The following is a 16,340-nucleotide window of genomic DNA, read 5'->3' as shown; positions in this document are numbered from 1 at the left end:
TTCAGTATTATTCAGTGTTGCTCAGTTTAGGGAAGTACACTTTTTCCACTGTTTTTGACAATTGCTTCACATCATTTCCCCTCCTTACTGAATTATATGATAAAGCATCCAAGACACGGGGGCAATTAGACAGATGCAGATCTCAAATGCCCCCTACTGATCAACAAGAAGATGAAGAAATCAGCTCAGGGAACCATTTATTTCAAAAGGGACAAGTCTAGCAATATAGTAGTTGCCAGATGGAATGCCAATAGTGTGGTCTCAATTGCTTCCACCTCCACACCAGTAAAACCACAATGAAGGGTAAAAAACATTTTAGCAGATTGAAAGAAAGCATAATGATCTAACAAACTCAAATAATTCACTTTGCTGCGAAAATTTTAGAGGAGTTGATGGTGCTGATTATAAAATAAGCCACTATAGAAAATCTATAAAGGGAAAAAATGGTACTTCACTTTGACAATGCATCACACTCATGCAGCTGAAAAAAATGTGTGTCAAGTTCATATGTAATTATAAACTGGCCTATCTTGAATTTTGATGCCATATTGTAACCTCCTCCATGGAAACAAATGCCCAAATGTGCATGTGTAAAGGAAGGCCATCAAGGACAGAGCATAAAGACTCTAGGATTCATGGAAAAGATCACTGTGTGATGGTCCAAGAGAAATAGTCTCATTGCAGGTTTTGCCATACAAAAGCCAAAAGATGTGGAAAGTGAAATGTGGTTTGCATGTGAAGTGTTTCATGTCATATCATACAAAGTGATTGCTAAAACATGTGTTTGATATTACATTAACTACTAATGATATTGAAATGTTGTAAGTTTCCCTATGAGTGTGTCCAACAAATGTAATTATGAGACATGATAACTTACTACACATGACAGACATCCTATATATAGGACACCCTGTTAATCACATGATTAGTTGTTAAGCATGAAACTAATTTTGACAGGTTATATGATACTTATGTAACAAATTACTGTAAGAAATACAGAAACACAAACTTCATAAAGGAAGAGAAAACAAATTAGAAAATTGTGACAATTACATCATGCACTCGCCGTGCGGAATGAAGAAACAAACATTGCCAACTTCAAAATCATTTCAATTCCTAATACCCAGTAATTTAATTAATGGGACTGCCACAATGGACTGAGTGTTTTTGATGGAGCCAAAACTAACATAAGATCAAAATAAACTTCCCACAGAAAATTATACAATATGAAAACACTGATAAAGAAAAGAAATGGTGTTGATGACCTCAAAAACTTGGTACAACTACCCAATACCATAGCAGCACATGGAAAAACTGCACTATTCTAATATAACACTTTGATATATTCAGTTCACCTATATAGCCCAGTAAAAACTATTCTATACCATAACAGCAATAAAATATATTTGTATTGATGTCTTTAACTTATGTACATAGCTTTTTTCAAAAATTTTAGGGAAACGTTGCTTACGAAAAAGAAATTAAAAAAGTTGTGTATAGAAATGTCTAAAAATTGTTAGTCTTTGAGTTATTAACCAAAGTTCACAATTCAGCTGATCAGAGCTCATCAAAATACAGACTCATAATAAATGCTCAAAATGTGATCTGCTTCCTTCTATCATGCACATACTCATCAAATTGTGAACTGTTCCGTAATTTCAAATGGCTCTGAGCACTATGGGACTTAACTGCTGAGGTCATCTGTCCCCTAGACTTAGAACTACTTAAACCTAACTAACCTAAGGACATCACACACATCCATGCCCGAGGCAGGATTCGAACCTGCGACCGTAGCGGTCGCGCGGCTCCAGACTGTAGCGCCTAGAACCGCTCGGCCACTCCGGCCGGCTCCGTAATTTCAAATAGTTTCTGATAGTTACAAATGCTTTTGCAGGCTTCTGTGTCACACTGATGAAGTGTTTCTGCTTCCACGTGATCAGCTGGATGAACGAGTTTTTAAGCTACCTCCAGAGATAATACTGCAAAAGATTGCAGTTTGAAGAACATGCAGGCCATGGAACTGGTCCTGCTCCGCCTATCCATCCATCCATCCATCCATCCATCCATCCATCCATCCATCCATCCATCCATCCATCCATCCATCCAACCAGTGCAATTAGAACACTGATAGTGCGATGTGCTGGTGCTCCATCAGCCATAAACCACAGGTTTCTTATAAGCGGGGGCCAATCCTAAATTAGGTCTTGGAAGCTGTTCTGAATGAAGTGCCTGCAGACGGTAACTGTAAGATGTACTGGGAGAGCATATGGTCCTACCAGACCTAAATTTCCAGCCTTCATATTAAACCGGTATTTATGTCTAGCCCTTACTGTAGCATACATATGTATGTTGGATGTGGAAATTTATTTCATCTCTTTCAATCATTGCCTCTTCTGTAAACAAAACTGAAAAGATAAACAACAGATTGGCAGTTGGTATAACAAACAAATTAAAAAAGTTCTCCCATGATAGGTGTTTAGCAGATGTAAGGCACTGTTCACATTGAAGACGGTATGGATACACACGTTGCTCTTGAACATCATCCTCGCTGAATTTGGTGATGTAACACATGCCAGAACCACTTGTCTTCAACTGATACCTGTTGCTTCCCTGGTTGCCCATACAATATGCTCTTTCTGATGAGGCATATGGTCTTCCTTAGTCGATTGCCTGTTGTTCTACAGACTTTCTTTCAGCCAAAGACGGTACACAACATGAAAGGTTGAATGATTTGACAAATTCAGTCTGGAAATGCTGTGTTATGGAGCCAGGTTGCCTCACGTCCACTATCATTCTCATATCCATACATTATAATAATAATAATAATAAATAATAACAATAATAATAAACCTTATGGATAGGTCCGGGAAAAGAATAGGCCTCCGGTATGTTCTGCCAGTCGTAAAAGGTGACGAAAAGAACAAACCACTAATAGGGCTATCCCCCCTTTTAGTGTTGTTAGTTGATTCAGGACAGCATGGCAACACAGGCTACAGATCAGAATAGAAAAACTGAGAAAAGACATTGGACAGGTAACGCAATTTATAAGAAATGAAATATCAAACAAAAAACGAAAAAGGTTAGGTAAAATCTCACAACAAGAAGTGATAGAGCAATTAGATGAAAAGAAGCAGAAATTACAAGCATTGGCCAAACGACTTAGAAGATACAAAAACAGTGAAAACAGAAGGAATCAAAACCAAACACTCAACACAAACCAAAAGAAATTTTACCAGACAATAGATAACACACACATTAAAATAGACAATCCACCAAACATAACAGACATGGAACACTTATGGAGCAGCGAATGGTCAAACCAGGTACAACATAACAGACATGCACGGTGGATACAAGCAGAAACGGACACATACAAGATCATACCACAAATGCCTGAAGTGATAATTTTGCAACATGAAGTCACCCGAGCAATTAATTCTACTCACAGTTGGAAAGCCACTGGAAAAGATAAAATAGCAAATTTCTGGCTAAAGAAGTTCACCTCAACACATTCACATCTAACTAAATTATTTAACAGTTACATTGCAGACCCATACACATTCCCTGATACACTTACACAAGGAATAACCTATCTGAAACCTAAAGATCAAGCAGACACAGCAAACCCAGCTAAATATCGCCCCATAACATGCCTACTAACAATATACATAATATTAACTTCAGTCATTACACAGAAATTAATGACCCATACAACACAGAACAAAATTATAAATGAAGAACAAAAAGGCTGTTGCAAAGGAGCACGAGGATGTAAAGAGCAACTAATAATAGATGCAGAAGTGACATATCAAGCTAAAACTAAACAAAGATCGCTACACTACGCATACATTTATTACCTGAAAGCTTTTGATAGTGTACCCCACTCATGGTTACTACAAATATTGTAAATATACAAAGTAGATCCTAAATTGATACAGTTCCTAAACATAGTAATGAAAAATTGGAAAACCACACTTAATATCCAAACAAATTCAAATAATATCATATCACATCACAGCTAATACAGATTAAGCGTGGAATATTCCAAGGAGACTCATTAAGTCCTTTCTGGTTCCACCTTGCTCTGAACCCACTATCCAACATGCTAAATAATACAAATTATGGATACAATATTACTAGAACATACCAACACAAAATCACACATTTGTTATACATGGATGATCTAAAACTACTGGCAGCAACAAATCAACAACTCAACCAATTACTAAAGATAACAGAAGTATTTAGCAATGATATAAATATGGCTTTTGGAACAGACAAATGTAAGAAAAATAGCATAGTTAATGGAAAACACACTAAACAGGAAGATTACATATTGGATAACCACAGCGACGGCATAGAAGCGATGGAAAAAACAATGCCTATAAATATCTAGGACACAGACAAAAAATAGGAATAGATAATACAAATATTAAAGAAGAACTAAAAGAAAAATATAGACAAAGACTAACAAAAATACTGAAAACAGAATTGACAGTAAGAAACAAGACAAAAGCTATAAATACTTGTGCTATACCAATATTGACCTACTCATTTGGAGTAGTGAAATGGAGTAACACAGACCTAGAAGCACTCAATACACTTACATGATCACAATGCCACAAATATAGAATACATCACATACATTCAGCTACAGAATGATTCACATTAAGCAGAAAGGAAGGAGGAAGGGGATTCATCGACATAAAAAAACCTACCTTATGGACAGGTAGACAATTTAAGAAAATTCTTTATAGAATGAGCAGAAACTAGCAAAATACACAAAGCGATCACTCATATAAATACATCGGCTACACCACTGCAATTTCATAACCACTTCTACAACCCTTTGGATCACATAATATCCACAAATATGAAGAAAGTAAATTGGAAAAAGAAAACACTACATGGCAAGCACCCGTATCATCTAACACAGCCACACATCAATCAAGACGCATCCAACACATGGTAATAAAAGGCAATATATACAGTGAGATGGAAGGATTCATGGTTGAATACAGGATCAAACAATAAACACCAGATATTACAGCAAGCATATTATTAAAGATCCCAACACCACAACAGATAAATGCAGACTTTGCAAACAACAAATAGAAACAGTAGATCACATAACAAGCGGATGTACAACACTAGCAAATACAGAATACCCCAGAAGACATGACAATGTAGTAAAAATAATACAGCAACAACTTACCATACAACATAAACTAATAAAACAACACATTCCCACATACAAGTATGCACCACAAAATGTACTGGAGAATGATGAATACAAATTATACTGGAACAGAACCATTATAACAGATAAAACAACACCACATAACAAACCTAACATCATACTCACCAATAAAAAGAAGAAATTAGCGCAACTAATTGAAATATCCATACCCAATACAACAAATATACAAAAGAAAACCGGAGAAAAAATTGAAAAATACATCCAACTGGCTGAGGAAGTCAAGGACATGTGGCATCAGGATAAAGTTGACATTATACCAATTATACTATCAACTACAGGAGTCATACCACACAATATCCACCAGTACATCAATGCAATACAGCTACATCCAAACTTATATATACAATTACAGAAATCCGTAATTATTGATACATGTTCAATTACCCGAAAGTTCCTAAATGCAATATAACATATACCGTACAGTTAAAAGGAAGTGACGCTTGATCAAGGTCCGCATCACTTTCCATTTTTAACCAGACTTAACGTCTGAGAAAGTAAAGAAATAATAATAATAATAATAATGTCTGCCTACTCATGAAATGAGTATTATACCCTAGTGTGTGTTCACAGTTGACACATTGAAGACAGAGAGATGATGGATGTAAACAAGTCTCTATAGCAACACAATGCCATTTGGGATGCATAGATAGAAGTTCTTGGGTTGAAGCTGGGAACTTGTTAAAGGTTAACTTTTTGTAATAACTCAAAACTAAAGGGTTCTTCAGATATGTGTCATGCCCCTCTCCCGACACCGCACCCCTCCAGACCAAAGGGCTAACATCTCTTGTGAGTATCCTTGCAGCACTACATCCCTGTCTGTGTTACAGTTCAGTCTTTCTACTACTACATTATCCTCTCTACCTTTCCATTGCATAATATTTTTGGTGCTGTTTGTGCTTGGATCTTGTTTATGATTTTGGACATTTGTTTTCTTCCCTTCTGACATTCAACAACTTTTCATTCTTGTCTATATGGTCACCTACTTGGGTTTGACCAACTGCTCCTTTCAAATTTTATAGATGTCCAGACCATCTGGAAAAGTTCACCCAATATGGCATATATTCCACCTTCTGTGCCTTTCTATCTTCAGATCCTCCCTCTTGTGCAAAGTTACTGCATCCAAAAGCCAGCATAAAAGCCATTTCATTTTGTGTGTGTTTGATAGGACCTTCACAATGCAGGAATTGCGTTGTTGATGCCTGAGCTGTAAACTCCACTTGCCAGCCAAGGAGTATGTGTCTGTTGTGGCTGGACCATGCATATTCTGGGCAACTGTTAACTGGACAGGGAACAGTTGCTATGGCTGTGTGGTGCTCATGGAGAGAGCCCCCATTTTGAATGGGTGGTAACATGGCAAGAAATCCACACATGAAGCAAATAAAAATTTCTCCTGTGGTGGCCACAAAACTCCAGTATTCTTTATGCCATGGGAGGAACATAGGGCTCATAGATGAGGCAAGAAATACTTGATTTGTTGTAGGGGTTGGAGATTACTTTTTTACTATAAAACCATTTATCTTTGTTGAAAAACTTGTGGACACGTTTGGGAAAGTGGTGGCGATCTCAATAAATGAAAAGTGGTTCAGTTCTGCTTAAAAAAACTTCCCCTACTGAGTCACAGATGATGCTCACATGTGATGTGCTGGGTGAAATGCCTGTACTATAAGCCCCTGTAAAAGTTTGAATATGGTTAGGGTATCATTTTCCAACTGACATCTCCTTTTACAGAATGGTAATGAGTTGAAAATTAATTTGGAACAAGATGGCGACCAATTTGTTCTGCTTGACCTGTGGAGGTTGAAAGACAACATAGTGGATTTTGGAGATTTCATGTTAGCTTTTGAAGTAGATTTGTTGCCCAAGAAGGTGGAGTTGATGGTGTGACACTGCAGTGTCAAGCTGTATGTTCCTCCTTCCATGAGGACAGATATTTTTGTATTGCAATGGCATCTTTGTTTGTACTGACACTGCAGATGTCAGTCTGACATGAGCATTCTTTGTGCTCCTCCCCCTGGCTGTGTCAGTTGTAGGGAACATAATTTCCTCTATTCACTGGTCTGCACCATGTGGTTAGCACTTCTCTCTCTCTCACTCACTCACTCACTCACTCTCTCACACACACACACACACACACACACACACACACACACACACACACACACACACACACACACGGGGTCCAATAAAACTCTCTTATTCTACAGTTTAGTTAGGTGCTAAAGTTGGTGGTAATGTGTGTGATTGGGGTGGGGGCAACAGATAGTAAGTTGTAGGTGGAGAAACTAGCTAATGTCCTTTGCAGTCAGGGGTAGTTGTCTAAGAACGGTTGGAAACCTCTGCTCTAGATAGTTTATCACTATTCATAGTTGCCAGACACTTCACTAAAACTCCTTTCATTTGATGAATCTGAAACAGGCATTGTGGGAAAAATGCCATTGCCCAAGTAGCATTGCCATATTTGTTTGTGCTTCCAGTAGCCCAGTTTGACAAGTTAAGGTCAAAAGTTTTACAAGGTTTTGTATTTTCATGGCTGGTATTAAATTCAGAGTGCAGTATTTAAAACTCTGCAGTTCTATTAGTAATTCATCCTCATTAAGGTTATTGTTATATGTAATAGCTAACTGCTTTGTCCAGATATTAATCTCTTTGTCCTATAATGTCTGCAGCTGTTTCTCGTGTAAAAACCCAAACAAATTATTTACATTTTGTATTGCATGAAATCTGTTCCTAAGCTCATTAAGGATGTGGTCTGTTATTTCTGTGATCGTGTTTTGGAAACTTTTTCAGCTGTCAAGTCTGAGCTGTCATCTTCACATTCCTTATTGACTGTGCTCTTCTTTTTCCATTTCCACACTTCTTTGAACTTTCTTTAGAGATAAGCACATGTTAAGGTGCTGGTGGTGGTGACTGATGGTCTATACCATTGTCTGTACAGAGGAAGCTTACATCAGTACTTTGATGTCACAAATGGAAATGAAATTGTAAATACTGCTTGTAATATAAAATCGTAGAATAAATGACTGGTATTAAAGTCGACTGAAATTGAGATGTATCTGATCTATCAACTGTACCTTCATTTGGAGCAAATGAATCTTCTCTGGCAGTATATTCTGTTTTTTAATCATAGGTCTATGAAAAAGTATTTAAGATGAAATTTCCTGGCAGATTACAACTGTATGCCAGACCGAGACTCAAACTCAGGAATTTTGCCTTTCATTGGCAAGTGCTCTAGCATCTGAGCTACCCAAGCACAACTCACAACCCATCCCCACAGCTTCAATTCTGTCAGTACCTTGTCCGGCACACAGTTTTAATATGTCAGGAAGATTCATATCAGCACACACTCCACTGCAGAGTGAAAATCTCATTCGGGAGTATTTAAGATCTCCAATTCTTCCAGCTTGGTACTACCATTTCTACCTTTGTAGACACCTGTGAATGACTAAAAGTGATTATCATCTTGTACTTACATTGACCGCCACATTATTTAGGTGACAGTAAGTGCAGCTCTCCACAGACAGAACAAGGCACTCCCTCCACATCAACTGACAAAACAGTTTTGATGAAATGCTAAATGATACTACAAGTCAGTCTCTCCTCACAGCAGGAACTTTGTGCTACATGAACAGGACAGGGTGTTTTGAGTCAGTAGCAACATAAAACAATAATAAATCATGAGTTTGTTTACCCACAAAATGTTTAATCCCGTCAGTGGCTCCTTTTTGTATTAGATGTTGTATATGGTCAGAGCTGGATCTAGTGGGGGGGGGGGGGGGGTCAGGCATATGTGGGTATCCGCCACAGGGAACAATTTCAAGGGACATCATATTCATATTCTTGATGTAAAAAAATCTTTTTTCACAAAGCGCCTATTATCAAGTGCACGTTGCTCTGTCAATCATCCACACACATCCAAAGTGGGTTTTGAACATATTGGAAAATAGTCTAAGTTGATTTCTGAATGAATCATAATTTGATTTTTGATGTGTGCATATTTTATGAGATTTCTCTGCCAGGGGAATCCACATCCTGTCTACAAATAAGAAACTTTCGCACAGACAAAAGGGAACGAGGCAATATGTGCTAGCCTGAATGTGTGATGCCAATTGCTGTTTGTTTATATGGTTGATAGGGTGAGCGGATGATCAGCATTGTTATATTTATTAGTGGAATGCATAGATTCACATCACCAGAGTGGCAAAAATTAACTAACAATAGTAACAGATAAGAAATATTATATATAATCTTCTTGGTGTATCCAAGAAAATGAAACTTTTGCCAGAGCAGTTGTAAAATCCACAGTTAGCAGCCATTAAGTTCTGTTGTAGAAACACAGTGCAAAACGTGTAGTAATGCCTAACCAGAGAATAAATGTGGAATAACTGAACCTGTGATTCTGGCAGGGTTAGTGTAGCTAACCAGAAAATAAGTTTTGACAATGGCAGGAATAGTTAAAAAATTAATGATGACAAGATTGTTTGGTAGAACAAGGAAGGAGAAGAAATGGGGACACCACACAAATTATGTGGAAGAATGACAATTCCAAATTTATATAAAAATTTTATACTACTTCTTTTTGATCTCGTGTGGGGAAACTGGAGCATATGAATGAAATGTGAAACTATTCCCTAACATAAAATTTTTGCTTGTATTAGACCTAATAGGTGTTTGATGTTGGTATTTTGGTATTTGTTATTCTATGTTCTGTCATGTTATTTATGTAAATGAGGTACATAAAAATGGCCACTTGTGCCAAAACACTCTCGCTTATTTGGTGTGTGTGTGTGTGCAACAATTGCTGCAATAGTAGAAAGGCCTATTACATTTTATGTAACACACAGTGACAAAATAGATGTAACAAAATTGAGAAACCACACCAGTCTCGGATGCTATTCACTTAACAGCTTTTTCAATATTTTACAACATTATTTTGATTTTTCAGGTATCAAAACATTTGAAAAACTTTAAGTTAATAGATTCTTTCACGGAAAGCAAAAGAACACTGTATAAAGCTGTAGCAAGATTAGAGAGAAAAGATGCTGGGACCTAAGAGTTGAAGAAATGAGCACTGTCTTGTTTGTCTCTTAGTCAAATGGTTCAAATGGCTCTGAGCACTATGGGACTTAACATCTGTGGTCATCAGTCCCCTAGAACTTAGAACTACTTAAACCTAACCAACCTAAGGACATCACACACAACCATGCCCGAGGCAGGATTCGAACCTGCGAACGTAGCAGTCGCGCGGTTCCGGACTGAGCACCTTAACCGCGAGACCACCGCAGCCGGCTGTCTCTTAGTCTTTTCTGGTTTTGTGTTACCTACATTTAATGGTATGTCACACAAAGGAAAAAGTTATTAGCTAATAGGTAATAAGGATTTCAAGTTTTCTGAAAAGTTTTTATTTCCCAACCACAAGTAATCTCCCCCCCCCCCCCCCCCCCACCCAGCGTATTAATTGTGAGTCTTTCTTTGAGGGGAATAGGATGTCAAATGGGTTGACTGGGAGCAGGAGAGGTGCCCCAGGACATTTTAATTTCCACTGTCCTGAATACAGGTTTAATGGCCTCCATTAAAAAATATACACTCCTGGAAATTGAAATAAGAACACCGTGAATTCATTGTCCCAGGAAGGGGAAACTTTATTGACACATTCCTGGGGTCAGATACATCACATGATCACACTGACAGAACCACAGGCACATAGACACAGGCAACAGAGCATGCACAATGTCGGCACTAGTACAGTGTATATCCACCTTTCGCAGCAATGCAGGCTGCTATTCTCCCATGGAGACGATCGTAGAGATGCTGGATGTAGTCCTGTGGAACGGCTTGCCATGCCATTTCCACCTGGCGCCTCAGTTGGACCAGCGTTCGTGCTGGACGTGCAGACCGCGTGAGACGACGCTTCATCCAGTCCCAAACATGCTCAATGGGGGACAGATCCGGAGATCTTGCTGGCCAGGGTAGTTGACTTACACCTTCTAGAGCACGTTGGGTGGCACGGGATACATGCGGACGTGCATTGTCCTGTTGGAACAGCAAGTTCCCTTGCCGGTCTAGGAATGGTAGAACGATGGGTTCGATGACGGTTTGGATGTACCGTGCACTATTCAGTGTCCCCTTGACGATCACCAGTGGTGTACGGCCAGTGTAGGAGATCGCTCCCCACACCATGATGCCGGGTGTTGGCCCTGTGTGCCTCGGTCGTATGCAGTCCTGATTGTGGCGCTCACCTGCACGGCGCCAAACACGCATACGACCATCATTGGCACCAAGGCAGAAGCGACTCTCATCGCTGAAGACGACACGTCTCCATTCGTCCCTCCATTCACGCCTGTCGCGACACCACTGGAGGCGGGCTGCACGATGTTGGGGCGTGAGCGGAAGACGGCCTAACGGTGTGCGGGACCGTAGCCCAGCTTCATGGAGACGGTTGCGAATGGTCCTCGCCGATACCCCAGGAGAAACAGTGTCCCTAATTTGCTGGGAAGTGGCGGTGCGGTCCCCTACGGCACTGCATAGGATCCTACGGTCTTGGCGTGCATCCGTGCGTCGCTGCGGTCCGGTCCCAGGTCGACGGGCATGTGCACATTCTGCCGACCACTGGCGACAACATCGATGTACTGTGGAGACCTCACGCCCCACGTGTTGAGCAATTCGGCGGTACGTCCACTCGGCCTCCCGCATGCCCACTATACGCCCTCGCTCAAAGTCCGTCAACTGCACATACGGTTCACGTCCACGCTGTCGCGGCATGCTACCAGTGTTAAAGACTGCGATGGAGCTCCGTATGCCACGGCAAACTGGCTGACACTGACGGCGGCGGTGCACAAATGCTGCGCAGCTAGCGCCATTCGACGGCCAACACCGCGGTTCCTGGTGTGTCCGCTGTGCCGTGCGTGTGATCATTGCTTGTACAGCCCTCTCGCAGTGTCCGGAGCAAGTATGGTGGGTCTGACACACCGGCGTCAATGTGTTCTTTTTTCCATTTCCAGGAGTGTATATGTTTGAATTCCACAAAGCGAGATACAGTGATGTGCGATAGAACAACATTTTGTCACGAGATGTGGCACTGCACATTGACACATGTTAGGCCCAATAACATGTCTTACTTTTCCTCAAGGATGTGTTTATGTATCAAACTCTTCAGAAAGATGTGCGCTAGAAAATAAACAAATACTTCAAATATCTTCTAAATTTTTGGTGTCTTGTTTAACACACTTGGTTCAGAGATATCGTAGATTTGGTGCTGTTTATGGTGCACCCTAAATATTGTAGGGAGCCGCCATTTAGCTCATGGGTGGTTTCTGAAACAACTTGAGAGAGGCATTCCTTGGATTTTTTGCTGTTGGTAGCAGATATCTAAGTAACTAACTGCAGCAAACTATTTAAATTTTAACTCTGATTTATCTAGAAGTGCCATCTTCCCATTTTCAACAACCATCATCCTCTATACAGAAACACTCCAGAAATTTCATTTTTGTGCACTGTAATTGAGCAGCAGATTCCAAAGTGGTTATGCACAGCAATTGGCTGCAGTTTTTTCAATTTATTCCTAAGCTCCTGATGTTTAATAGCCACACAAATTTTCATTATATCTTGATTAGTTTCTGGGATATAGAATTTGAAAGATACGCTGCTTGAAAATGTTAAATAGGCTCATAATGCCAAGTGTGAGTCGAAAATGTAATTTGTAAAGTGATGTAACATCAAGAAATATGCTGCAAAGTTTCTCAGTTATCATTGGAAGGATTTTGGGAACTGTGTGTTGTAGTACTGAAGCACATTCAAAATTTCTCTGCAGCTAAATTCTAGTGTGATATGTAAAATTAATTTTGAGTTATTTCAAACAATGGAAAATCCGGGATGGAAGAATGAGAATATTATGAAAAGGATAGATAACTACTCACCATGTGGTGGAGATGCTGAGTTGCAGATAAGCATGACAAAAAGACTTTCAAACAAGTAAGCTTTCAGCCAAAATGGCCTTCATTGGAAACGCACACACCCTTTTTCGCTGCAAGCTTGCTTTTTTAAAGTCTGTTTCTTGTGTCTATCTGCGACTCAACATCTCCACTATTAGAGTTATTTCAGTTTCTCATTAGTAAATAATCAAAATTTTGCTGCCTCATAAAGTTATTTTCATTAATCACATGCCCTACAACAGAGGCACCAAAGGAGAATGAGATACCGAAAATGAGAAGATACAGCAGCAGTGGGAAGGAAGAATGAGATAGTAGAAGTAAGATAGAGCAAGAGGGATGCAGTGACAGCAAGAGGAAACAGTAGTAATAAGGCAGAGTGAAGGAATCTATGACTCTAAGACAGGAGGCATTGACACACAGACAGACAGACAGACAGACAGACAGACAGAGAGAGAGAGAGAGAGAGAGAGAGAGAGAGAGAGATATGACAGTGCGTTGGGTTGAATGGGTCATAGAATGGGCAATTGGGGGTGGATGGACAAGAGCAACTTTGTCCATTGGACTAGTGGGTGAAAGATAGTTACTGTTAGGGGAGCTTGTGGAAGTGAGAGATGAGTTGCTCATGAAATACAGTGAGAATATGTTTGTGTACCAAACGTTTTGTGAAATTTTTAGAAACATACTGAGGAAGGTAGACGAGGTGGCTGGAACCATAATTTTCAGTTGGTTATTTAAACAAGAGCATATTCACCTTTATGTGATTAGATAGGAGCATTTACTCATTGGTAAAGAAACACTCAAAAAATATATGTACATCAGATTGTTTAATTTTTTACATATCTAACACTGACACCTTTGAAAAATGCTTCATGTTTTTCTGATTTATGTATTGCAATTAGTGTATTGCTGCAGCAATCAACGAAATAAAAGAAGAAAAATACTGAGTCTTAAATAGTGACCTGGTATAAAGTTATTTAGTCTGATATTCCTTAGATTATTGGGCATGAGAGATTTTAATGATGTAATGTGGAATGAGTCATTTTACGCTCATGTCACAAGTTAATTTGTAAATATGATTGCTTTCTGAACATTTAAAATTCTCTTTTATTTTCTTACAAAAAGAAAGAAGGCATACAGATTTAAGTTAGTAATTCCTCCCCACCACCTTTTACACATAACAGTAACAGAAATTCTTTCACAGAATAGTTCATTACAGTGAATTTCAATTTATTAGCATCCTTTGCATCAGTCTTGTGATATACTGTATAGCATATGCACAGCACAAACCTACAGGTTAATAAACAGATACAAAATTAACACTTTACAGTGTGTTTAAAAATAATTGACATACATGCAGTACACTTTGACAAATACAAAACTATACAAAGAAAATATAAAATTTACAATGAGAACAGCATTATTGAATAACAATGAAGAAAATTCAAGCATTTCTTAGTCATTCATGAATTCAAAATATCCATCTGTGTTATAGAAACACTTATTTAGCATGTAATTTTTTCTTTCTGTCTTAAATTTTGTCATCTTCAATTCCATTGATGCAAATTGGTAGAGCATTACACATGTAGAGTTTTGGTACGTATTGAGTCCCATAAACAAACTTCTTACAGCACAATAACGATTTATTCGAGTAAATTTCACAGGTTAACATCACAGTGCAAGAGTAAACACTCGACTCCCTCCAAATCTCTAGGTGAAGCAGCTCCAAAGAACATAAATATAGCAGAGACATATACATAGGTATGCACAGAAGTACAGGTTATTACTGTAAGATTGCTACAGAGCGCCCCCCCCTCCTCAAGCATCATCATTGTCACATGCAATATCATCACCTGAATACTCATCACACGCATCATCGTAGGTCGTGTCAGTGTGAACAACAGGCGGAGTGGGCGGGGCGGCAGCGGCTGGGAAAGGTTCATCCGATTGTTCGAAGAGCGTCCTGCCTGGTTTCACGCAATGTGTCAAAACAGTAACTGTCTTTTGATTAATATCAATGGCCATGGTATTTACACCCTGTCGTACCACCCGTTGTGGGCCTGAATGAGGCGATTGTAAAGCTCCACGAATTGGGTCGTCACGTAACATGACATGTGTGCAGGTTGCCAACTGTCTGTGGACGAAAACTCATGGTGCCGAGTGTGCCTTAGGAGCTGGCACACAGAGTTTAGAGCTAATGGATTGTACTCGCTCCAATAAAGGGGGCAAGTCAACAGTTGGCAACGGAGGTGAGTCATCGACGTATTCGGTGGGGAGGATGAGGGGTTCCCTGTACAACACCTCTGCAAGTGAAGCATTTAGATCCTCCTTGACTTTGGTTTGCAAGCCCAGTAAAACCCACTGGAGGGCATCTGTGCACTGGCCACCATGTGCCATGATTGCTGCTTTTAAGGTGCGGTGGAACCTCTCCACCAGGCCGTTGCCCTGAAGGTGGTAAGATGTCGTACGGAATCTGTCTACACCGCACAGTTGACAGAGCCGTGCGAAGAGGTTCGCTTCAAACTGGCACCCCTGGTCCATTGTTATAGAGGAGGAGCAGCCAAAACGTGAGATCCAAGACTCGATAAAGGTGCGGACTATCGTTGTGGTGGAAGCATCGGTGATGGGCGTGGCCTTGACCCAGCGGGTCGCTCTGTCTATCTTTGTGAATAAGTAGTTAAATGGGCCCGCAGGGGTAGGGGTCGCACGATGTCAATGTGGATGTGATGAAAACGTCTGGTACGTACATAAAAGGGTGTCAGTGTTACGCGAAACCTCATTAAGTTGGCACGCCACACACACTTGTGCCCACCGTTTGCAGTCCTGACATACACCAGGCCACAAAAAACGTTCAGTCACAAGGCGGATTGTGGCCCGGACGCCCGGATGTGCTAAATCATGGAGTGCATAGAAAATGGGTTGTCGCATGGATGGCAGGAACCATGGTCGAGGTCGTCCGGTTGAAATGTCACACCATAATGTAAAGTCTGAGTCCAGGAGCGGACGCTCTTCAAATCGAAGAGTTGAGGTTTAGCAAGCAAACTCAGCCTGAGTTTCATGTTCAGTCTGCTGGTGGTGTGCAAGTTCGGTGAGGGGTATGTCAGCTGAGACCACTGCAATCCTCGGCGAAAAATCAGCAACCACATTATCGGAAC

Source organism: Schistocerca nitens, chromosome 4, assembly GCF_023898315.1.
Source record: "Schistocerca nitens isolate TAMUIC-IGC-003100 chromosome 4, iqSchNite1.1, whole genome shotgun sequence".
Classification (NCBI taxonomy): Eukaryota; Metazoa; Arthropoda; class Insecta; order Orthoptera; family Acrididae; genus Schistocerca; species Schistocerca nitens.
Note: the sequence above shows the minus strand (reverse complement) of the source record.